General features: G+C 36.9%; 1 non-coding gene across 1 annotated transcript; it reads right to left on the bottom strand.

Moving 5' to 3' along the window:
- Positions 1-5,687: 5,687 nt before the first annotated feature.
- On the bottom strand, positions 5,688-5,793 carry LOC111897832 (small nucleolar RNA R71). The gene has a single exon (XR_002852396.1). It is a non-coding gene; the product is annotated as a small nucleolar RNA R71 (small nucleolar RNA).
- Positions 5,794-7,277: the final 1,484 nt, after the last annotated feature.

Genomic DNA, 7,277 nt, shown 5'->3' with positions numbered 1-7,277 from the left:
TAATGAGTTATTATAACCATACTAAGACATGAACGCCTGAAACAAACGCCTTGTGAGCGTTTAAACTGTTGATAACAATTGCCACTCATTGGCGTGTATGCCTGACTGTAGCTAACAGCCTGAGTGCGGGGTTGTCAATCCCGATATAGATCTACACACAACTTGTTTCGATCCCCGGACTGTAGATTCTAGTTATAATGTCAGGGCTTTACCTTGGTTGTCTAAAATGAATTAAACAACCTGAATTGAATGTCTCATAAAAAGCATATAAACGTTACATGTATATCAGTTATGAAAACCCAATCATTCTGAAATAAATGATTGATAGTATGTTCTTGAATTAGTATTCCGAACATGTATTTGACAAGTGTAAACCTTTGATTTGTTTTGAATTAAAACCCTTGTTTTATGTAAAACAGTGTATTCTTGTATACTTAAATCATGAATTATTGTTCTATGTATCATAAATTATACCTATTATAATTTATTTGTACTTTATGAATTGGTAAATAACTATTTTTGCATGTAATCCTTTGCTCAACATGTTACAAAGGGTAATTAAACTTAATGAAATAACTTTTATATTTATATACATATAAAATTTTATATATAAGTAAATGTTAAACGACCTTCGGACAAATAACCGCTACTATAAGTCCACATCCAAACAAGGAAAAGGACCTAGAATGAGTTATTAGCCCTAAGCCTTTTAAATCTTATATATCTTTACTATATTATTAAACATATTGCCTATTTTCTTGAAAATTAAGAGGTATAACTCTTATAACACCATGTACAATCCTATTAAGCTTATAATCCAAGCGTGTACGCCATTTATCATCTTAACTTACGATCTTAAGTTCTTCTACTATGTATAGATGCTGGAAAACCCTAATATCGTCCATTAACCGTCGTTTCTCCCAGATCTCACCCGTCTCCCTCCTTACGCTCTTCAATCTTTGGCAGCCTCCATTACCACCACCCTCCTGCCGTTACCTTCACTGACGTCTGCTGTCTGCTTCTACCTTATGTCGAGACGAGAAACCCTAACTCTATCTCGCTTCCACCATCGCACACCATTCACTGGAAATCCTAACCCTAAAGTGGCTCCACCATTGCCACCAGACATCCCACACTATAAACCGGATCGAGGTGGGTTATTCAAGAGTTTCATTATGTTCTTACTCTATTTTTTTCCCTTGATGGATTTGTTGAATGTTTCATACAGGACTTTGTTCAGCTTATTTCTATGCTTTTGGATGATGTTAGTCAATCCCGATTCTGTGAATCATTATAACCAGGTGTGTTTGGGTGGTCTATTAGAATTATACTCAATTTTTTATGTCAATTTCATGAATCAGATGTGATGTATATATGGTTCATGATCATATGGAAATTGGATGATTTTCTTAATTCTCACATTCTTCTTTTTCAACGGATTTTGTGTAATTTGGTTTATGGTGGCAGCGAAACATCCATCTATGTCAAAGTTGAAAGCAAAGGTGTGTAATGTGTATCTCATGTTCTAATTCTCTCAATATTTATTATTTTTTTAAAAATCTGCATCCACATTAAATGTTGCAGGTAAAAGTACCAAGATTGAAAGGTGAAAAAAGGGGCTCTTTGCTACAAGATCACCACATCCATGCCTAATTGGTCTTACAGTAGCAAAAGTAAGTTAAATCATGTAATTTGTGTTTAATAATCATTACAAGATATTAAAAACATTGATTCTGGTTCAAAAGTTTTTTTTTTATTTATGTTTTTGAGGTAAAATATATCACCACATTGTGTCGATTCCATTATGCATATGCGCAAAACCCCTAAAACTAAAGTAGGAATAAAACCTATTTTTAACAGTTTTTATGAAGTTGCTATATAATTTATGAATTTTTTTTGCACGGACATAACTTTTGTGGCATAATTGGGTTAAGGCTCAAGTTGAAAGACATGCGAGGTTACTGGTGGTTTCTTGATGTTGATTGTTTTTTAATAATCATTAATATGACAAAAAAATAACATGAATATTGTTTGAGCAGGATGCCTTGACTTGATTTTGTGGTGGTATGTGCAAAAGCATGATGGAGGTAACCATTATAAATAAATTATAATATGAAAAATCTTATAAGGCTTGGATTTATTTATTAAAATGTTGTAATGTGGTTATTTGTCAATTGCAGCCTTCGAGTCAGTCCTCCATAACTACCACATTCAAGGTAATAAAAATTAAGCAAAATGGTGTGCCTTTTTCATCTTGGGGCCCAAGGAAACCTCAACCAAATCAGTTACAATATAAGGTTTTATATATAATTCTCTATCTTTTTCTCATCTATTATGTTTTTTATTGATTTTTTGTTCACGATGTTCAAAAATCGACGCATCAACATACATGCATCGACAACATTCAACACCAACATTTGCTCTCTCTCTCTCTCTCTATGTCCTCTCTCTCTCTCTCTTGATCATGAAACCTGAAACATTTTTTTTGATTTGGTGACTAACATCCTCTTATTTCATTTCATTTGGATTCTGTTTTGATTTCCTATGTTTATGATAGATGAGAAATTTCAAACACCTCGTTAAGTACCTTAGAAGATAAATTTTCAACTTCTGATATTTTTCCTACGATCATAACGCAAGTTTGCATCTAAGCATGGCTTTAACTCATTTTTCCTGAAAATCCTTAATGATCAAAACAATACAATAACAAATTTTTATTTGGATTTTGTTTTGATTTCCTAAGTTTATGATAGATGAAAAATCAGTGATTCCTAGGACTTTACAAGGTAAAAATAACTTTTTATTTACAAATGTATATGATTCTTGACTATTCATATAATTTCTTTTGAATTGTACTGAAAGATTTGCCTTGAGATTGATCTAAGTCAGCCTTGCCAGCACGACATGCCAAACAAAAAGGTATGATGCCACTTAGATCTAATTTCCTGCATACCCGCACCGTAGTTCCATATGAACCATTCTTCCGATACCACAAAATCGAATATATCGGTGATCCTCCAAGCAGAATACCTAGTTCTCCCCCACTTAGGGTTCAAACTACCACTCACTGGTGTTGTAAACAAACCATATCTCAAACCGGCTCAACCAGGTACAAACCATCCGTGACTTTTGGATTGTATAACACACACAAAATGATCTACCAGATAAGGACTGAGCACTCCCTACGAGATACTGAATTTCATATGAAGACCTCATAAAATTTTCCCATCATAACTACCTTTAACATTAAGGATTTCATGCAAATGCATAAGCAAAACACCGACTTACTATCCAAAACATACACTCCTTTCCTGCAATCCCAACCGTCGATCTGGTACCTGACCTACCTATATCCAAGGAAAACAGAACCTTGATGACATCACTAAGCATCCATACCACATCAATCCTCCTACGCATTCCCATGCTGAAAAATTGCCGCTAAACACCACAACTAACTAGCCCGCATGTTGGGTTTACAACCCCACTCTGTAAGTCACAAGCCTGCTTACTCCTTCTCCGAAAACTATCAGGACATAATCCTCGCCATAGATAGCGACATCCTAATCTATTTGTCAACCACTTAGCTTCCAGCTGCAATCCTCAAGCTGATCATAACAATTGTTTCCTTCTTGAGACCTACGACTCAAATGCACAGCCTCTAGGAAGGCCTTAGAGACCTTAAAACCAACGAACTCTCTTATGTCTACACCAATCAAACCCAACTAACATTGCCCCTGTGTCCCAAAACAATTACCAGACCCCTCTTCATGCCTAAACAACCATAACCAAAAGATTGTCAGTTATAGAACCACTGCCACGAATCATGGTATCAAACCATGCTATTTTCCCTTACTAGCTCCTTAGAACCCTTGGAATGTTTTTTAATTCGAGTATGGATCCTGCGCTTACAGTAGTACGAGCCCAATACTACCTTCCACACCTATCCATGCTTTCCTCAAGAATCATCCCAGGTCCTCTAAGTCACCTACTCATAACAATACTCCCAGTACCTACTCAACAATGTAGCAACCACACTAAAATACTTCCTAGGTTCTCCTAGGATTCCCCACCTCCCCTACTATCAGCTGTTGAAGAACCCTACTAATGTCAGCTAACCACTGCTTGAATATGATTACACGAAATAAAACTTAAATAATCCTTCGACTAAAAGACCCAACCCTACAACAGTTAGACTCGAAAGAGAGCTAGGACCAAATACTTTACTCTAATATTATTTAACCTTCATAGAATGTAATTTAATGTATTCATTTGATAGTTAGCTCGCATCAACATGAGTCCCACAAAGCATGAAGCAAGCATCATTCGAGCGGTGGGGGCGACTGGAACTAAGACACAATAAAATCAGGCAGATTCTCTTACATAATTCTCGTTCTCTAGACCCAAGCATCTAGTTTACACATTCATCATGTCCACACTCTATCAGGAGTGGCTGATCATTTTCATTCCGACCTGCTATGAACTGCACTCACTCATTAAATTTCCACCAACCTTGCAGCCACTCGTGCATGCTAATCATACATAATGTTGGATCCCATAGACAGTCGAATGCTTGACTCTACCCTAATCCCTTAATCAGATAATAAAAAGAAATAAATCTAAATCAAACATTCTCAGGCTATAGAATCTTTGTTATGTATACTTAAGATGCACACACTAAGCAACAAGAGTAATGATGTGAATTTCATCCAAGCAGTAAGCCTAGGCTATCAGGCATCATATATCAGGTAGTTCTATCATGCAATTCTTGAAGATCCCTAGCCTATCACTAGAATGCAATTCTACCATAATCATCATAAACAAGTAATAGTGTGGTAACATGGGGTAACTTTTTTCTTCCGGCTAATCGTACACATCTCATCCTTCCTTGGTCACTTTTGAAACTAATTTTGAATTTAATTTTTGAAAACAATTTGGAACTATTTGAAAATAATTTGAAAACTTTTAAGAGATCCTTGGAACTGTTTATCTTGCAGTAGTTCATGACCCGAGGATCCTACACACCTTTGATACCACCACTTGAAGATCCCGAGTCATCCCTTCACAAAAAGACGGATAAAAGCGTAGGAGAAGCCAACGCACCCAAGAAGTCACCATTCAAGGACCTTAAATCAAATTTTGGAAATAAGAAAGGGAAGAGCGTGGGTGAGTCAAGCAGTCAAAAGAAGGACGAGAGAAAGATTGAAAGCTTTGAGCAAGATCCTAATCCAGAAGATTCCGATTACGAGACCGAACCCAAATTCGAATTGGAAAATAGTTAACCCGAATACGAACCAAAAAACAAGATGGCAAACATTGCTGATATGTCCATGGAGGCATACAAGAAGGGAATCCGAGAGGACACCGGTCCCGGTCTAGTGTATCCTGCGATTCCAGCCACTGCCACATTCGAACTTAAAGGACATATTCTTTCCGCACTTAAAGACGTTCCATTTTACGGGAAAGACTATGAAGATGCATACAAACACCTTGATGAAGAAAATGACATAGCGGATTACTTTAATGTCCCTAATGTTCCAAGAGAGATGGTGCTTTTGAGAATGCTTCCCGTTACTTTCAAGGGAGCCGCTAAGGATTGGCTAAAAGCACTTCTACCCGGTGTAATTACTACTTGGGCGCAGATGCGTGAGAAATTTTTGGAACACTTTTGCCCACTTTCCAAAGTTGCCAAACTCAAGAAAGCTATAGCGAGTTTCGAGCAACACCGGGGGAGTCACTATACGAAGCATGGGAACGCTACAAGGGATTGATAAGGAATTGCCCCCAAAATGACTTGAATGAGCAACAAGAAGTGTCTATCTTTTATGATGGGTTTAATGTCATGACAAGGCAACTCCTTGATTCTTAGGGACCATTGACTAAGAAAAATCCGACTGAAATCAATTAATTAATTGAAGAGTTTTACAAGCATTCTCGTGAGTACCATAATCCTAGGCATGATGGGGGAAAAAGGAATTGGTATTGGAAATCTAAAGATATGGCAGCTCTGTTAGCCATGCTAAACACTATGGACCAAAGGATGACAAAGATGGACCAATCAATTCATGCTATTAGAGTTGGTTGTGAAAGATGTAATGGTCCGCACTTGACAAAAGATTGCCACTTGGATGATAATGGAAATAAGAAGGTGCATGTTTGCTACTCGAGTGGAGATAAGTATGGTGAAGGTTGGAGGAAACCAAAGAAGGAGTGGTTTCCATATGAAGGATATAAGAAGCAGAAAGAAGAAAAGTATAGGCAGACTGGCCAAGGCTTCTATGAAAAAGAACAACCACCTCCTGAAAAGAAAGTTGATCTTGAGTCTATATTACATAGATTTATGGAGGCCTCCAAGAAAAGACACGATGAGACCGATGTATTGATAAGGGAACATCAGAATCTCATGAAGGACCAACAAGCTTTGCTAAGGAATCACCAAGCATCGTTCCAAATAGAGAAGCCCAAATAATTCAACTAACTACTTTGGTACATGAAAAATTATCTCAAAAAATTCCCGAGGAAAAGCCTCAATCACATGTAATGGTAATAGAAACTGAAGAGGATACCATCTCTGAGTTCCTTGAAGCACTTGTAGTCGATCCACATCAATCCGAACCAAAGTCGAAGAAGTCACGACTCAAATAAAAAAATGTTGTTGAAACATCTAACTCACGATGTGAGCATTTAAGGCTCACAACGTGGGCAGAGTCTAATCAGAACATTTTTGATAATGTTTAATCTTATCTTCTTCCTTTACTATTTCCGTCACAAGCTCATATTCACCCAATGGAGCAAGAACACTTAAAGTTTATGAAGCAAGTGAAGGGTATTTCAATTAATTCCCCTTTCATTGAATCATTGTCTAAAACTCCTAGTATGCTAAGTTCTTGCAAGATCTACTTGACACTCGCCTGCAATTAGAGAAGAATAGCAAGACACTACTTTGTGACAAAAGTTCTAAAGTAATATTGGGAGAATTGCCAAAGAAAATGGGAGATCCTGCAAGCCTCACTCTTCTATGTGAATTTGGAAATAACACAAAAACTTATGCTTTAGCCGATTCTGGAGCTAGCATAAATTTAATGCCTTTTTCATTCTATCAAAAGCTTGATCTTCCAGAATTGAGGGATACAAGAATGACAATTCACATGGCTAACTGTTCAGTGACACATCCAAGAGGCATCATGGAGGATATTTTGGTAAAAATTGGGAAATTCGTGTTTCCAATTAACTTTGTTGTTTTGGATATGAAGGAAGATGCCAATGTACCAATTATTCTT

This window comes from Lactuca sativa, chromosome 6 (genome assembly GCF_002870075.4).
Source record: "Lactuca sativa cultivar Salinas chromosome 6, Lsat_Salinas_v11, whole genome shotgun sequence".
NCBI lineage: Eukaryota > Viridiplantae > Streptophyta > Magnoliopsida > Asterales > Asteraceae > Lactuca > Lactuca sativa.
This window is presented reverse-complemented; position numbering and strand designations above follow the sequence as displayed.